The sequence below is a fragment of the Pelophylax lessonae genome (assembly GCF_965119305.1).
Source record: "Pelophylax lessonae genome assembly, chromosome: 10".
Classification (NCBI taxonomy): domain Eukaryota; kingdom Metazoa; phylum Chordata; class Amphibia; order Anura; family Ranidae; genus Pelophylax; species Pelophylax lessonae.
Genome location: NC_138777.1, coordinates 36,902,860 through 36,920,457, shown reverse-complemented (window position 1 = coordinate 36,920,457; position 17,598 = coordinate 36,902,860). Strand labels below are relative to the sequence as shown.

The 17,598-nt window shown below is 44.0% G+C and overlaps 1 long non-coding RNA gene across 2 annotated transcripts in view; it reads right to left on the bottom strand.

Moving 5' to 3' along the window:
- Positions 1-269: 269 nt before the first annotated feature.
- LOC309564931 overlaps positions 270-17,598 on the bottom strand; it is a 114,607-nt gene continuing 97,278 nt past the window's right edge. For both annotated transcript variants that reach the window (XR_014225769.1, XR_014225770.1), the window contains exons 3-4: positions 4,139-4,301; positions 270-1,165 (exon numbers count right to left, since the gene is read on the bottom strand). This is a non-coding gene — a long non-coding RNA (uncharacterized lncRNA). The remainder of the gene's footprint in view (positions 1,166-4,138; positions 4,302-17,598) is intronic.

Here is a 17,598-nt window from a genome sequence, read left to right as displayed (position 1 = left end):
TTTTGCTAATAGGTGTCCCTCATTCCCATTGCAAAAAGTTGGAAGGTATGCATTTATGCCTACACAAGAAAGTAGAATGTGCTGGGCTAAAGAACTGAAAAAGATCAGAAACTATTCTGAAAATGTGGAAAGCATTGGACATAAAAGAAGGAGAAGTTTTGCAGGACTCCAAGAAGCAAGGAGCAGTCTGTTGAGACCCTGGATAAAAGGAAAAAGACGCCATCATCAGGAAGAACCAAATTACCGTAACTGTTTATTGTATACCTATTGCATATATTGTCCATGCTCATTTGCTAGGGAGAATAGATAGCTTGTGCATGTGTATATTGTATGCAAATTTGTAATACTTTGTATGTCTTGTATTGCTTCCTAGAATCGTATGTAGTGAATAGCTTCAGCATTTTTGTTTACTAAAGCAAAGCACATTATTAATACACTAAAGAGGTTTTTATTGCTTCCTTGCTTTTACCACAAAGTAACCTTGAACCAGTTCCTTACTGAATTCCCTCCAAAAACTGTCCACAATTCCACGCCTCTTGACAGGAACTCTCTTAGCTGAAGAGTAGACTATGGAGGTTTTTGGGATTAATAACTGGAAGAAAGGAGCTCAGAATTGGTGTCATCAATGTGGCAAGTCAGCTAATATTCTAAAAAGCAGGCAGGAAATTGGGCAGGGAATCTAGGCGGGTCATAAGAGACGGAGCATCACTTTGCATGCGTGCTTCAATCATACATTTAGCTTTTTGACTGTACTTAAATTATTGTTAACAAATTGCTATAGGTAGTGCAAGAGAAGCAAGGATGATTGGGACCAAATATGCCTTCCTTTATTCAAAAGAATCACTCCCTATCACATTTCCATTATTGCTGGTATTGCAGTGTCTCTGGGTAAGTAGACTATGGGATTTGCAATTTATTGACATCCTTAGCAGTTTTGTTGGTTCTGTCAGTCTCTTTGCACACACCGTGGGTCCATACGTTGCTGGAAGGCCTGAACCAAACCTTATTCTTGCGTCCTGTATATGTCTTGCATTGCAAATCTCATTTCTGGCCTACACAAATAAGCATGGCTGAGCCTTGCCGAAATAGATGGATTGCTCAAGGAACCAAGAGGGCGAGGTGACCTGTGAATGGAGCTTCTGGGTAACTCAGGAAGCCGGACAACCTGTGAAGAGAAATACACCACTAGTCAAAAAGAGTCATGATCACAACATTGTTTAGCGTACTTTAAAAACACATTAGCTCTTTTAGGCACTTGGCCAACTGATGGCCATGAAGAGTGTTTCCTGTATTTTCTATGATTCTACTATATTTAAGTGCAATATTTAATGCATGTAGAGCAGGCATTGCGTCCATTAAGCAGTACACCATCAGCCAATCTGCCTCCCTCATGCAGAGCACCCTCAATTCCCGTTTACACAAATTTATTTTATAATCCAGTCTTTTGGTCTGCTATTATAAAGGAATTACTATATTTTTTTGTTAGCTATTTTTTTCTTTGTCTATTTATTTATTTATTGTACAAGATACCAGGGATGGGTCATGGACAGGAGATATATTTCCCCACTATGTGGTCCCTTTAGGAGAGAGTTCAAGGGACATTTTTATCACTCAGTGGTTGTCACCTATGCAGGGTGAGGGGTTCCAAGTTAGTGCAGTCAGAGAGGAAAGGAATGATTTGGTAAGTCCTCATTTGAGACCCAGAATTCTGAGACTTGGAGAGACTCTGCGTAAGAAAGAGCGATCTGAACTCTGATTACAGGGACTTTGGTCTCCAAAAAGGTTAATCCACCTGCAAGGGAAACTTGAAAAGCATCAGGAAGGGGTCAGCATGTGCCTATTAGGTAATGTGGAGTGGTTCACAGCTATGAGATAATGTGGGCTGTTTGGAGACTGGAACTTTGCTTTGCTGAGCTCCTTCAGCTTTACTTGTACCCTGAGGCAGTCAGGAACCCTAAACACAAGTGTGGGACTGGTATATTGGTGGTGAGCAGCTATGTTGAGTTGATTTTACCAGGATTTTGGACTATTAGCTTTATTTTTACTAAAGTAAGCTGTTTTGTTTGCTTGTTTTGCCAGTCCAGTAAAGACTATTAGAGCCGGTTCACACTGAGGCGATCCGACTTCGGGGGGTGACCTGTGAAGTCGTGTGCACCGCTGTGCACCACGACTTCGGCAGGACTTGCAGGGACTTCACATAATGGAAGTCTATGCAAGTCGCTCCCAGGTCGCCCCAAAGTAGTACAGGACCCTTTTTCTAAGTCGGAGCGACTTGTGTCGCTCCTATTAGAACGGGTCCTGTACTACTCAATGGACCGCGACCTACCGCGACTTGTCAGGCTGACAAGTCGCCTGACAAGTTGCGCTAGTCTGAATGGGCTCTTACTTTTTAGAAGCAGCTCTCTGTATTACAATGTTACTGTTCCTTTGTGTGTCATTTGGAAACAAAGATCTTCTGGGTTTCATACATATCAGAGGTGTAACTAGCACCTTCAGGGCCCCGATGCAAGAAACCAAAGAGGGCCCCCCCTGACCCCCCCCCCCCCACCCATCGGTCCCGCAGCCCTTTCCTTCGTGCCTGGGGAGCTTCCCACCAATCCAGGGGCCCTTTATTATTGTTCCGCAGCCAGACTCTTTCACATGTTCTGCAGTGGGCCCCCTTCCTGCCATCTTGGGCCCCCCCATGGTGGTGGAAAGCAAAAGATATGTCACCAGCACACCAGGCAACACCATATAAGGGTCCCATGTAGTGGCTGAACTACCAGGGTTGCAACCATTCCCTGGTGTTCCTCCACTGTGGGGGTTCCCAATTTCCTCTTGATGTCCTGCCCCTGCTATTCACAGGTTCGGTCCAGCATCTCTGTCTTTATGGCAGTGCATTAGGATCCAGTGCTGGTTACATTATGGGGCTGATGGACAAATGTGCGGCAGGGCTGGCACTACTGGTTGTAGACAGCTGAGCTCTCCGCCAGTTGCTTAGCAGTGATGACACTGCATAGCCTTCTCTTTTGACTTGCTGATTGGGATGCAATCTGGGTGATGCTCCCTGACTGAAGAAGTGGAGATAAACACAGTATTTAATAGAATCTAAAGTACAATCCCATATACATCAGCTATGTGCTCAGCAACTGTGTGGGCTCCATGCCAGTAAGGTGGGGGTTCTAATCAATAAAACCACTATCAACAGAGAAGGCTATGCAGTGTCACAGCTGCTATGTGACTGGCGGAGAGCTCAGCTGTCTACAACCAGTAGTGCTGCCCCCCCTCCCCCCTGTGTATGCACCCTTAAGCCCCATAACGTAACCAGTACTGGGTCCTAATGTGCTGCAGCCGCTGCCAAGGAGACAGACACCAGATTAAAGTTGTCAATAGCAGGGGCAGGACAGCAAGAGGAGGCTGGAAACCCCCCTGGTGGCGGAACGCTAGGACCCGGTTGCAGGTGTGACCCTGGTAGTTTCATCACTGTCTCAGTGGGAGGTTTCCCCCATCCACCTTGAATGTGTAGATGGGGGAATTAGATATTTTTTTTCATCAACACAATAGTTGAAGCCTGGTTCACACTGCGGTGAGGGAATTCCTGTCCTGTTCCTGCAATGCATGAGAATCGCAGGCAGTTCACACTGCGCTCTGCAAACCACTGCGGGTGTCAATATTAATGATCGAAGGTAATGATACCCCCAAATTGGTTTGCAGAACACAGCGTGAACAGTGGAATCCGATGGAATCGGATCGCATGGGTCTGAACACCCCTTTGATCCGATTCCAGTGAAGACAAAAAAAAAAGGGTCTTGCACCTTTTTGGAGGGAATTCAATGCGAATTGGTGTAGCCCATGGTTGTAGCCAGAATTATTTTCTGCCTAGTGTTCTACTCCTGTATGGGGCAGTATAACCCAATGGTTATGAATATCAGGAACTGTGTCCCTCTATGAACATCAGAGAAATGGATTTTACGGTAAGTCAAAAATCCAATTTTTTTAAACTGGACGGTTCGCAACACAGCCTGGGGCCCCCCAGAGTGGGGGAACACCAGGGCCCAGTCGCAAGTGCGACTTCTGCAACCCTGGTGGTTCTGCCACTGATACATATCTAATACACTTTAGCATCTTTTTTTTTTTTCATGAATATTTACCAACTGACCTTTTCACCATCCAGAGCAGACAACACTTTCACTACGATCGCTCGATCACTTCTTTTGACTTTTGCTGGACGTGATGTTTTTTTTCCCTGATGGATTATTGAACGCCGTCTTTAGAACCCTCATGGGCTCAAAGTAAACATTGGCTTCGAGAGATTGCCAGACCTGTGTCACAAAAAAGATCATGAAGCGCCATCTTTGGGAAACATGAACACAAAACAGACATAATTCCAACCAATAAAGAATTTCATTCAAAGCTGATCCCTATGCAAATATAAACTTGTAGATAAAAATGAAAGCTCTGTAACAAAATCTGATTTGGAATCAGACTCTGGCAGTTTACTGTACAGTCTATACAGCAAAACTCAGAGAGGGTGATGGAGTGGCATCACACAGAGTCAATCAGGTGTGCTACTGTGCATGGTTATGAGATGTTTAGTCTAGTTTCTCTATGTAAAAAAGGAAGAGTGAGTTATAGCGTAGCTCCACTTTTGTTTAGAAAAAAATATTCCCTTAGTGATCTCTCTTCATTACAAGGATTATATCAACCTTTGTTGCAGATTCCTACCTTTTGTTATTCTGAAGAAATCCCTGTTTGTTCCTCTGTACCCCTGTGCTGAGTGGGTCTAATGGGAGTGGTTTCATTAATACCAATCAGCTGTGCAGCTGCAGAGCACTAATGAGGAAATCTGCTGGGCCTGCATCCCTTTGAACATGTTCTTATTGGAAGTATGTCACCAAAAATGACATTTTTGTTGAAGGGATGCCTAAAATCTGACTTGTATCTTAGGCAGACTTCTGGGAAAATTGGTGAGCCAATCACACAAGCAGGAAATTATGTTTCTGGGGGTGTGGTCAGTATACATTCTGTGTACAGAACAATTCTAGGTAGCCATATTGCATTGAATTTTCAGAAAACTACAGGGGCTGCAGAATGAAAAGGAATAATAATAATAACATTCAATTACAATATGATTTGTGTCGTAATAGTATACACTATATTATTTTTTCTTTATGTGCTATTTTTTTTCCCCACGAAAGTGGAACTACCCTTTAAAGCTTATATAGGGTTATAGACAACCCCCCCAACAAAACTTAGGGTCCTTGTGGGAGGAAAAGGATTCCAGGGCTGGGCCAAGAGTAGGAAGCAGAGCTGACCATCCTGAGCCTTAAGGGCATGGGTGTCCAACCTTTTGGCTTCTCTGGGCCACATTGAGTGTAGAGAAATTTTCTCGGCCGCATATAAAATATATACTATAGTTTAGGTATATAAGTAAAAAAATGCCGCCGCGCCCTTCCCACGCCACCGCGGCCCCCGCACTAATTTAACACAACTAGAGGATGATCAAATGAAATTGAATCAGTATACAGAGGTTTACTTCTAAAAGTAGCCTCTGCCTACCGTTAGTTGGAAGCTGCTGTGGCCGTGCCCCCGACCTGACTTCCTTCCACCCCAGCAAAAATTGTCAGGGGGCAATAGGCCGCATTGCCTGAGGTTCCCGGGCCGCAGGTTGGACATGCCTTCTTAAGGGCTTCAGCAGAAGGGGGATGCAAAAAGGGCAGGAACTCCAACCAATGCTGCTGAAGTAGTTTACAGCACATGGTGGGGGGAATAGGGGGCTCTTTAGCCTTTTTGTTTTGGGTGCTCAGGGAATTTATCCTGCTACTGCGGGAGTCCCATGCTCCTCTATACCCAGAAGAATCAGGTATTTCACTGGGCTTTGACAGGGAAAACAAGCAGATACACCTAATGGCCAAAAGTAGGAGTAAATTATTGAATTCTGGTGCTTCCAGTGAAGTGAACTCTAATAATACCGCAAGCCATTTTACACATTTGTGCACTACCAACCTCCTTGTGGCCACTGTTCTGTTCCAGCATCACTGTACCACTGAGCACTGGTAAAGATTTTTCACTTTATGACCTAAAATACCTGTTGGTCAAGTCAGCCAAATTAAAGGGAAGGAAGCTCCTTATTTATGTATCTTATATACAGGGTTCGTACGGTCCTTGAAAACCTGGAAAAGTTATGGAATTTTGAGATGACACTTTCCAGGCCTGGAAAGGTCATGGAAAAGTACGATTTTAGAAATGTTTTGGAAAAGTCATGGAAATCTGGGGAGGAGCGGGGGGGGGGGGGAGCGGCGGGCAGCGGCGGGGGGAGCGGATGCTCAAAACTTTATTATTGCAAATGTATTATTTTATTTTATGTTTGTGCACATTGATTTCCGGGTCCGCAGCAGCCGAGGAGTTGATCATGCACTAAGCACCAATCGCTGGCAGCGGGGAGGGCCGGGCCGTGGTTTGCCTGGATGTGACTGGCCAGCAGCAGCAAACCAATCACAGGCGGCGGAAGCGTCACTGCAGGGCGGGCCGCATGAATGTGATGATGATGATGATGATGCCGAAGGGGGCGGTAACCGTTTCAGTTACCGCACCCCCGCGTCATCACGTTCATGCGGCCGGCCCGCTCTCCAGTGACGCTTCCGCTGCCTGTGATTGGTTTGCTGCTGCTGGCCAGTCACATCCAGGCAAACCGCGGCCCGGCCCTCCCCGCTGCCTGTCATTGGTGCACGATCATTTCCTCGGCTGCTGCTGGCCAGTGACCGACCGTAGGGCAAACTGCGGGCACCTACTGTACCAGTCCTACGGGAATGTTAAAAATAAATGTAAATAAATAATTAAGCATCCAATTCTGAGTCGCCTTTCTGTGAGAACTCTTTTCTGCCTCATGTGACTGTTAGGTTTGGCCTAAGAATAGTAAGCGCCGCATTTTGTCCAGCTGCACCTTCATGTCTGCCACCTGAACAGCTTTATTTGGGCAAGCAGGAGCACCACTGTTCTTTCTCCCAAAAGTAAGTGCCGCATTTGTGCACCATCAGATCTGTGCCATCCATACCAGTCCGCCTGCACCTCATGACTGTCGCTTGGGCCTAAAAGATTGCTGTGCTGCATTTTGTGCATCTGACTGTCTGTGTCATCCATACCAGTCCGCCTGCACCTTATGACTGTCGCTTGGGCCTAAAAGATTGCTGTGCTGCATTTTGTGCATCTGACTGTCTGTGTCATCCATACCAGTCCGCCTGCACCTTATGACTGTCGCTTGGGCCTAAAAGGATTACTGTGCTGCATTTTGTGCATCTGACTGTCTGTGCCATCCATACCAGTCCGCCTGCACCTAATGACTGTCGCTTGGGCCTAAAAGATTACTGTGCTGCATTTTGTGCATCTGACTGTCTGTGCCATCCATACCAGTCCGCCTGCACCTTATGACTGTCGCTTGGGCCTAAAAGGATTACTGTGCTGCATTTTGTGCATCTCACTGTCTGTGCCATCCATACCAGTCCGCCTGCACCTTATGACTGTGGCTTGGGCCTAAAAAGATTACTGTGCTGCATTTTGTGCATCTGACTGTCTGTGCCATCCATACCAGTCCGCCTGCACCTAATGACTGTCGCTTGGGCCTAAAAGATTACTGTGCTGCATTTTGTGCATCTGACTGTCTGTGCCATCCATACCAGTCCGCCTGCACCTTATGACTGTCGCTTGGGCCTAAAAGGATTACTGTGCTGCATTTTGTGCATCTCACTGTCTGTGCCATCCATACCAGTCCGCCTGCACCTTATGACTGTGGCTTGGGCCTAAAAAGATTACTGTGGGCATTTTGTGCATCTGACTGTCTGTGCCATCCACACCAGTCCGCCTGCACCTAATGACTGTCGCTTGGGCTTAAAAAGATTACTGTGCTGCATTTTGTGCATCTGACTGTCTGTGCCATCCATACCAGTCCGCCTGCACCTTATGACTGTCGCTTGGGCCTAAAAAGATTACTGTGCTGCATTTTGTTCATCTCACTGTCTGTGCCATCCATACCAGTCCGCCTGCACCTCATGACTGTCGCTTGGGCCTAAAAAGATTAAGTGCTGCATTTTGTGCCATCCATACCAGTCCGTTCACAGTTACAGCAATGCCAGGGAAATGCAGCTTTAAAAATGTATGGCTTCATGACGAAAAGTATGAGAGGTGGCTGGAGAAAGATCAGGACCCGGGACGTGCTAAATGTACAGTGTGTCCTAAAACATTTGACATTTCGAACATGGGAGAGGCAGCGCTGTCTAGCCACGCTAAAGGTGCAAAGCACCAGTCTGCAGCTGCGTGCTCGACCGCTTCCAATCCGATCGCTGGCTTTTTCACCCGTGCGCCTGAAGTGACACCTGCTCACAGCTGCGGCAGCGGTGCTTCCACCTCATCCTCTGTAAAACAAGGGACCATTTTGAGTCACGCTGTATCCAGAAACTAAACTCTAACAGCAGAGGTACTGTGGGCTCTAAAGGTGGTTAATTCACACTATTCATACAAGTCTTGTGAAGACACAGGTCAGCTTTTCCAGACTATGTTCCCAGACAGCAAGATAGCGGCCAGCTTTGCATGCGGCGAACGTAAGTGTCATTTATATTAGTAAAAATATGCTGGGTGTGACATAGATTTTCTTCTTATTTAACACGTATACATAGACATTTCATGAAACATTAGGTCATGAATATTTACGTGAAGTCATGGAAAAGTCATGGAAAAGTCATGGAATTTCATTGGTGAAAATGAAATGTGTATGAACCCTGTATATATCTTTGAATATTTAAATTAATGTATGTCCTATCTTGAAACTGGACAGATCTGAGTTCTGATAAATGTAAACACTTTCCGAGAAAGTGCATACACTTAGAATTCATGCATACACACTTCGGCAATGTACCATGGATACACAGTTGATATACAAATTATATCTGTAGCAGGTTTTCCAGGTATTGAGCCCGATGTGGATCTGCCATTGTTACCTTTTACCTCTCCAGCCCATGTGAGCTGCGACCCTGGGTGTGAGAACTGAGACATTGACAACTCCGGCATCTTTGTTTTGTTGTTTTATTGTTTTATTGTATTTAAGGGGATGGGAGAGGGGAATAAGTGGGATACTCCTTTAGGCTCAACTAAGTACAATTTGGAACTTTCTCAGAGAAATGTCTGTTAACGCTGCCTTGATGCCAGCCAACGCTAGCCAACGCACACTGACGCTCAGAACACACTGTAACTTGAAGGAAGTGCTGAATCCTCGACTTTGAGTCCAGAAGATCCAGGACTATAGAACAATGAGCTTCTAACACTGATGCACTACAAAGTCACTGACTTCTTCCTCCAGCCTTGCACTGACTTGAGGTAGATTGTTATGAATTCCTGTATGGCTGCAACTCTCAACCAATGCACTGTACACTGTCTCCTCAGGAACCAAACTGCAGGTGCCCCCTTTAACTCTTCAGGGTCCCCTGACTAGGTACTCCCTTTGTCACTTCAGGGTCCTCAACCTAGGCACCCCCTTTGCAGCTAGCTTATATCTGGATCCTAGAACCTTCTCCGGAGTGGTCCCCCCTAACACTTCAGGCAGACCCCCAGGGGCAATCCTCAGTACTCACGACCTTTGTAGGCTTTCCTGGGACTGGAACCCTCTCACTCTCCGCTGGTTCTCGGCACACCGGATCCCCCTCAGCTCAACTCAGCACTCTCTGGATTCTCGGGCGGCACCCCGAGACATCCACCTTCTTCAGACAGGAGGAGAGACAGCCGTTCTCTCCCTCCTGGGACTCTGCTCCTGCCAAAGACACTGAGTCACGCACTTGCCTCAAACTTATACCCACTCCCAGAATCCCTTGCGGCATAATCTGCCTTCTGGGGTAGTTACAAGCCTGAATGTTTCCCCTGATTTGGTTTCCTCCACTGCCCTATGAGAAGCCTCTCACAGGAACCAGTGGGGAAACTCCCCTCTCAGCAGGCACACCTGGAAGCCCTGACACCCTGGCAAAAAAAAAGAAACCTGCTGTTAGGCAGACAAGGCCCACAATACATTTGCCTAGCACCTACCTGTAGGGTGCTACATATCTACCAAAATGGATCTGATTGAGCAATGTCTCAGAGAAGAGTGCACTAATATTTAACCAGTAAAGACATGAATCGACAAGCTTGGTATGGAGGAATGCGATTATTCTGCGTAGAGCCTTGACCTCAACCCCATTAAACATCTGTAGCCACCCTGCCCTAAGCAGGATAGTCTATTTAAATCTAGAGTTGCTTGGCTGTAATCAGCTTAAGGCTGAATGATAATTCAGCTTTCTATGGGTCTCTCCTGGGCTCTAGTTTTTATTGTAGCCACCTTGCCCTAAGCAGGATAGTCTATTTAAAGCGGTAGTATACCTCTTTTTGTGACTTTTAACTACAGGTAAGCCTATAATAAGGCTTACCTGTGGGTACAATGAATATCTCCTAAACCTGCACGGTTTAGGAGATATTTGCACTGCATGCAGCCACTGATGCGAGCGGTGCATGCGCTCTGAAGGTTCGGCGGACCTTCAGAGTTTCCTTGTCGGGAAGTGCCGGAAAATGACTCCCGCGCGCGCCGGAGCCACCGAACCCGGAACAGACGCAGAGGGATCATGTCAGCTCCCACAGCGGTGTCCTGGGGTCCGTGTCAGGGCTTCGTTCTAAGGTAAGTATTTCATAATGAGCTAGTATGCGATATATACTAGCTCATTATGCCTTTGTCTTGCAGGGTTTTTTTTGTTTTTTGTTTTTTTAGTATACTACCGCTTTAAATCTAGAGTTGCTTGGCTGTAATCAGTCTAAGGCTGATTAATAGTTCAGCTTTTTGTGGGTCTCTCCTGGGCTCTAGTTGTTGTTTCCTCTTGCATACTGTTGGGGGTGTCCCTGGCAATAGAAACACAGAAAAGTGACGGCAGAAAAAGACCGAGCAGTCCATCGAGTCTGCCCTTTATTTTTCTTTTAACATTGTTGTCTGACTTTAGATTTCAGTTGATCTCCAGCACGTTTGAAGCCATTTACTGTTAACTGTCGTACTACCCCTGTTGATAGTTCATTCCAAGCACATAGTTGCCAACTTTCTAAAAAAGTGTATAGGGACACTTTTTTGTCTGTAGGAGGAGCCTTATTTTAATTAGGGGCATGGGGAATTCGTTTGTAGGTGTGTTCCAGTTGGAGAGGAGTGGAGAGAAAAATGGGTGTGGTTTAAACTATGATAAAACAGTGGGCGTGACCTAAAGGGGGTGTGGTTAAATAGAGTCTGAGGTGAAAAAGGGATGGAGGGAGAAGGAAGAAAGAGAAAAAGGAATGGAGGGAGAGAGAAAAAAAAGTGATAGGGAGGGAAGGAGAGAGAAGAAAGGGAAGAAAGCGGGATAGAGGGACAGCAGGCCCAGATCCTACACCACAATAGCAATATGTGTATTCTAGAAAGTTTAACAATCAGCAGATAAAGATACTCCAAACACCATCTCCCCAGGCAGATCCCATCAAACAGATACAAGAGATGGTCAGAGAGTGTATAGACATAATACAGGAGATGGTCAGAGAGTGTGCAGGATTGGTACAGGAGACAGTCAGAGAGTGTGCGGTAAGATCGGCGCACAACAATCACGGCAACTTGCAAAAGTTCCAGCCCTTTCTCCTTCCCTCCCAGTGCCTTCTGGGAGACACAGAGATCCCAGAAGACAGCGGGACCATTCAGAAAGCACAGCGCGACTCGCTCTTGGGCAGTAGGAAACAGGCTGTGAAGCTGGAAAGCTAAATTTCCTGGTTCCCTTAGTGAAGATGCCAGCGCCTGCACCCACAGCCGATGGACGGATCGGCTAGGGGTGCCGATATCGCAGGATACCTGGACAGGTAAGTGTCCTTATAATAAAAGTTAGCAGCTACAGTATGTTTTTTTTTTTTTTTTTTCTTTACAGGATGGAACTCCGCTTTAAGCTGAAAATTTTATTTCTTTATCTTGTTATTTCTTTTTATCTTGTTATTTTTGGCTGAATCTCTGCTTCAATATAACAAGGCTAGTGCCTACCTGGAAAAACAGGTTTACATTATTTAGTTTAAAAAAAAAAAAAAAAAAAGCAGTCCCCTGGATTTACTTGATTTACTGACAAATATATTAACTTTAATATAAAATATATTTGTATGTTTTCATTCTAATCTTCAATAAACATTTATTGAGAAATAAAATATTATATAATATTAATTTCATACATCCTTCCTGCAAATTGTACAAGTCACTTGTAGGATCAAGCTTTGTTGAACATAAATAAATTGTATTCTGTGGTTGCATATATTTTTTTCCTGAACGTGTCATAAGATTATGGATTGTCGGAGCTTCAAATGCCTCCAAATAAACATTCTTGTGGATACACGGACAGTCAGTTTAATCCTTTCTTAAGAGCTGTGTCTATGAAGAATCTAATCAGAGTAATTGGTTAAGCTTATTTCTCACTGAGGATGCTACTAAGAAAAAGAAGATTAGGGATCCAAGGTCATTGCATATTATAAGGTTATGAAATATAAATTAATATATATATATATATATATATATATATATATATTCATCAATGTGGTAATTTCTGAATTCTATAGATTGTCAAAAATGGCACATCAAAGTATGATACGCATTACATTTCACACTTCCTAGGCATTCTATGCAATGTCAAAAGGAAAGCTGTGAATGGAAAACTATCTATGTATGAAATTAGGCACTGCATAGAATGCCTAGGAAATTTACAGAATGCCACAAATGGGAAGTCAAGATTTGAAACGCTTATTATTTCACACATTTCCTAGGCATTTTATGCAATGGCAAACCTGCAAAGTATAAAATACTTCTGCTAGTGATATTTTTATTCTTATCTGGCGAAGCACAAACATAAAGTATTGAGTACTTTCCCCATTTGGACTTCAGTTATTGTCCGGCAGTGACAAAACACTTGATTTTTAATTTGCGCAGCAAATGCTAGCCCATACTGTGTGTTATGTGAATGTTGAATTGCAACAATGGTTCTACGAAGGACTATCTAAAGTGTGAGCTAATGCTGCTAAAAACTGTTTTTCTTATCGAAATCACTTACCAAAAGTTAGTGATCAATGTGAAAAAGGCTAAGCTGATTGCTAAGAAGGGGACTACTGGCTGCTAAATCCCTATGATTTGATGCTGGCAAAAAACAAAAGTAAGTTGATTTCTCCTGTTAAAGAAGGCATTGGTTCTATGCAGTTTTATATCATGGATTTGGAATTATTTAATATACTTCATGGGGTTCATGTGGCAAATTAACCATGGAGGATGTCACAGAATGTTAAAAGAACTTTCACCCAAGTACAAGAACGTTACTCGTCATGATATTGAATTGTACATTCATAGTTACATAGTTAGTCAGGTTGAAAAAAGACACAAGTCCATCTGGCTCAACCAATAAAAAACAAAAAACAGTAAAGAAAACCCAACCATACAATCTCATATACACAATCCCTTACCCACAGAGGAAGGTGAAAAACCCCAGCAAAGCATGATCCAATTTGCTACAGCAGGGGGAAAAATTCCTTCCTGATCCCCAGAGAGGCAATCGGATATTCCTTGGATCAACTTTACCTATAAATATTAATACCCAGTTATAGTATTTACACCTAGGAAAGAATCCAACCCTTTTTTAAAGCAATCTGAGCTGACCAGAACCACCTCTGGAGTCTATTCCACGTTTTTACAGCTCTCACTGTGAAGAAACCTTTCCGTATTTGGAGACAAAATCTCTTTTCCTCTAGAAGTAAAGAGTGCCCCCTTGTCCTCTGAGGACCTTAAATTGAATAACTCAACACCAAGTTCACTATATGGACCACTTATGTATTTATACATGTTGATCATATCCCCTCTTAATCTCCTTCTTCTCAAGAGAGAATAAATTCAGTTCCTCTAATCTTTCCTCATAGCTGAGCTCCGCCATGCCTCTTATCAGTTTGGTTGCCCTTCTCAGCACTTTCTCCAGTTCCAGCTTTGTGAGCGGTGCCAGAAAAAAACAAAGAGATGATAAAAAAAAGTGGCGAGGGGAAGCCTACATTTTTTTGTGAATTCAATTCCCGTTGTCAGGTCGATTTTATCAATTTTCAGTCCCACCCTGACAGGGAATACAAATGAATGGTGTACCAAGATCATCTAAGTTTGTGGCTATGACATCAAAGAGAGCGCAAAAAGTAGCATACAACCTCATGGACTTCATTTCTTGGAGCACCATAAATTCTACAGCCAACAACGGCAGGGAATTTGGTGATAATGTGGTGAGCAGTCTAAAGGAGTACTGGCCAACTTTGAACTTTTGAAGCATTGTTGTCACTCACAAAGCCAGGGTAGTGTCGAAAGTGCTAATCAGGACATTGAAAATAAGCTGTGTACTTGGAAGCAAGATGAAAAAACTGACTGGTGAAGTGTGGGACTATATTTCGTCCAATTTTTGAAGAACTGGGCCTTTCATTCAGGGATTAGGAGAACATCTTACAAAGCTTTCTTTGGCTGCAAAGCTAAAGTGGATCTCACAATGTCTTTCCTACCCCAAGATGTTTTATAAGACATACAGACTGAAGAACAACTGGAAAATATAATAGAAAGCTTTCACACAATACAAGAAGAAACAGATCACCCTATACAAGAGAGAGAGCCTACTGCACAAAGACACGGATGAAATTGTAGTCCATGATGGAAGAAACCAAAATGGTGGCGAAAACATAGTTACTGAAGGGGCTTCCATTTGTGCTACCTGTTGTGTCTGTTTAACCCCTTCAGTTCCATAAGGTTTGAAGGTTTTACCCCCCTTCATGACCAGGCCATTTTTTGTGATACGGCACTGCGTTACTTTAACTGACAATTGCGCGGTCCTGCGACACTGTACCTAAAAAAAAATGATTTCCTTTTTTCCCACAAACTGAGCTTTCTTTTGGTTGTATTTATCACCTCTGCGGTTTTTATGTTTTGTGCTATAAACAAAAAAAATGAAAATTTTGAAAAAAAAAACAATATTTTTAACTTTCTGCTATAAAACATATCCAATAAAAAAAAGTTTTTGGTAAAAAAAATCCCAATTGGTTTGTGCAAAAGTTATAGCGTCTACAAGCTATGGGATAGATTTATGGACTTTTTTTTTTTTGTTTTTACTAGTAATGGCGGCAATCAGCGATTTTTAGCGGGACTGCGAAACTGCGGCAGGCAAATCTGACACTAAGTGAAACTTTTTGGGGACCAGTGATACCAATACAGTGATCTGTGCCTAAAAAACGCCCTGTCCCTGTATAAATGACACTGGCAGGGAAGGGGTTAACATCAGGGGCGATCAAAGGGTTAAGTGTTCTCCTAGGGAGTGCTTTATAACTGTGGGGGGGAATGCTGTGACTGGAAGAAAACAGAGATTCATGTTTCTGCTTAGCAGAAACACAAGATCTCTATTTTCCTTCCTCACAGAATGGCGGTCTGCCTTGTTTACCGTTCTGCCTCTCCTGTGAACGATCAGCGTGTCCCGGTGGCCATTGCAGCCATCGGATCCACTGATTGGCTCCTGCTGTGTCCAATCACAACAGAAACGGGGCTCCAGCAGCGCGTGCGCTTGCTCCAGAGCCAATCACAGAAATCACGTACAGGTATGTGATTTCGCGCTTAAGGGCCGCCCTGCCACAGTATATGTACGTGGGGCAGTCCTTAAGCAGTTAAAGGAAACCACTGGAGCCCATACATGCAGAAAATGTCATTGACACGTTCATGCCAACTGTGGGCATGCCAGTAAAAACGATGGGGATAAGCAAGTGGAAGGTCATGAGGTTAATATTTTGTGCACTCTTTGCTTCAATAATGAGAATGCTGTGGAAAGTAAAATTGGATCTAAATTAAATCGGGAAATACAGACAAAAAAAAGGAAAATGGACAAAAAAATTTCCTCCTGCATTTTTGTGAGCTCCTATTCCTAATATCGACAAGGGACGGAGTGACTCGGGCAATCTGTTGGCAGTTGTTATGAGTGTGATAGAAGACGGTTTTTACCGACTTGGAACTGCTCAAGAAGTTTTGAACTCACTTTATGCCACATGTCAATTAACTTTATGGCCAAAGGACTTAGTCAGAGTTGATATTATATCGACCTAGCCAATCATCTCAACACCACACCCCAAAAAAGCGTATAGTATCAAAAAAGGAAGGAAAGCGGGGCTTTACCGGTGTTGACTACCCCATTCAGTAAAAAAATACATCAATCTTAAAAATTCCTACTTTATTCATATCAAGGAAAATTAAAACCAATCAAGACAAATAGAGTCAATACAAAATATTGCACACATTCATTGAACAATCCAATCCATAAAAAGTCACCCCCCTCAATCTAAAGAAGCTCGACCTCTCCCACACATCTGCTGTAAATACAGTATGACCAATGTGCACGCAGGAGGGTACAGAGCTCCTCCTGTCCAGCTTCTTCAGGGGCAGGGTTTTTTTTCTCAGAAAAAAGGTGCAGGAACTCAACCACTACCCCGTGTTTACAAGTGATAGCGGTGAGCAAGGAACAGAGGGTCTCAGCCAAAGGTGGTGGAACTGAGTTCCTCCAAGTTCTAGCTGAAAAAAAGCCCTGTTCAGGGGTATTAGGTTAAGAGGGTTCAAGTAGGTGAAAAAAAATAGATTGTGGTCTCAGAGGGGATTACGGGTATTCGCCTCAACCGGGCAAATGGTCTGCCAATGTTTCAACAAGAAAGAATCATGTAAAGAGAGGGGAGGGCACAGCAAAGTGTGTCCACATCCAAGACAGGAAGAGGGAAATGATCCGCCCGATCCCGGGTGTCTAACCTAGTCAAGGAGGGAAGGGCTCAACCTCTTGCAGATACCACAAGGCCTTGGCTCCAAAGAATTCTATACTTTGGAGCCAAGGATCCAGGGGATCACTGGAGATCCAGGGGAGGATGCAGTGTTTGGAACCAGATGATGTGTTGAAAGGTACATTTTGGATCTGACACTATGGCTGGGGTATAAGCACTGTGCATTTTGATTCCTTGGTCTTGGATCTTGGATGATAAGATCCGTTCCCTCCATTATAGAATTCTTTGGAGCCAAGGCCTTGTAGTATCTGCAAGAGGTTGAGCCCTTCCCTCCTTGACTAGGTTGGAAGCTCGGGATAGGGTGGATCATTTTCCTCTTCCTGTGATGGATGTGGACACACTTTGCCGTGCCCTCCCCTCTCTTTACATGATTCTTTCTTGTTGAAACATTGGCAGACCATTTGCCCAGTTGAGGCGAATACCTGTAATCCCCTCTGAGACCACAATCTATTTTATTCACCTACTTGAACCCTCTTCCCCTAATACCCCTGAGGAAGCCGGAGAGGTGAAACTCGTCAGGAGGTGCTCTGTACCCTCCTGCATGCACATTGGTCATACTGTATTTACAGCAGATCTGTGGGAGAGATCGAGCTTCTTTAGATTGAGGGGGGTGACTTTTTATAGATTGGATTGCTCAATGAATGTGTGCAATATTTTGTATTGACTCTATGTGTCATGATTGGTTTTAATTTTAGTTGATATGAATAAAGTAATGTCAGAATATGACAGTAAGAATTTTTAAGATTGATGTAT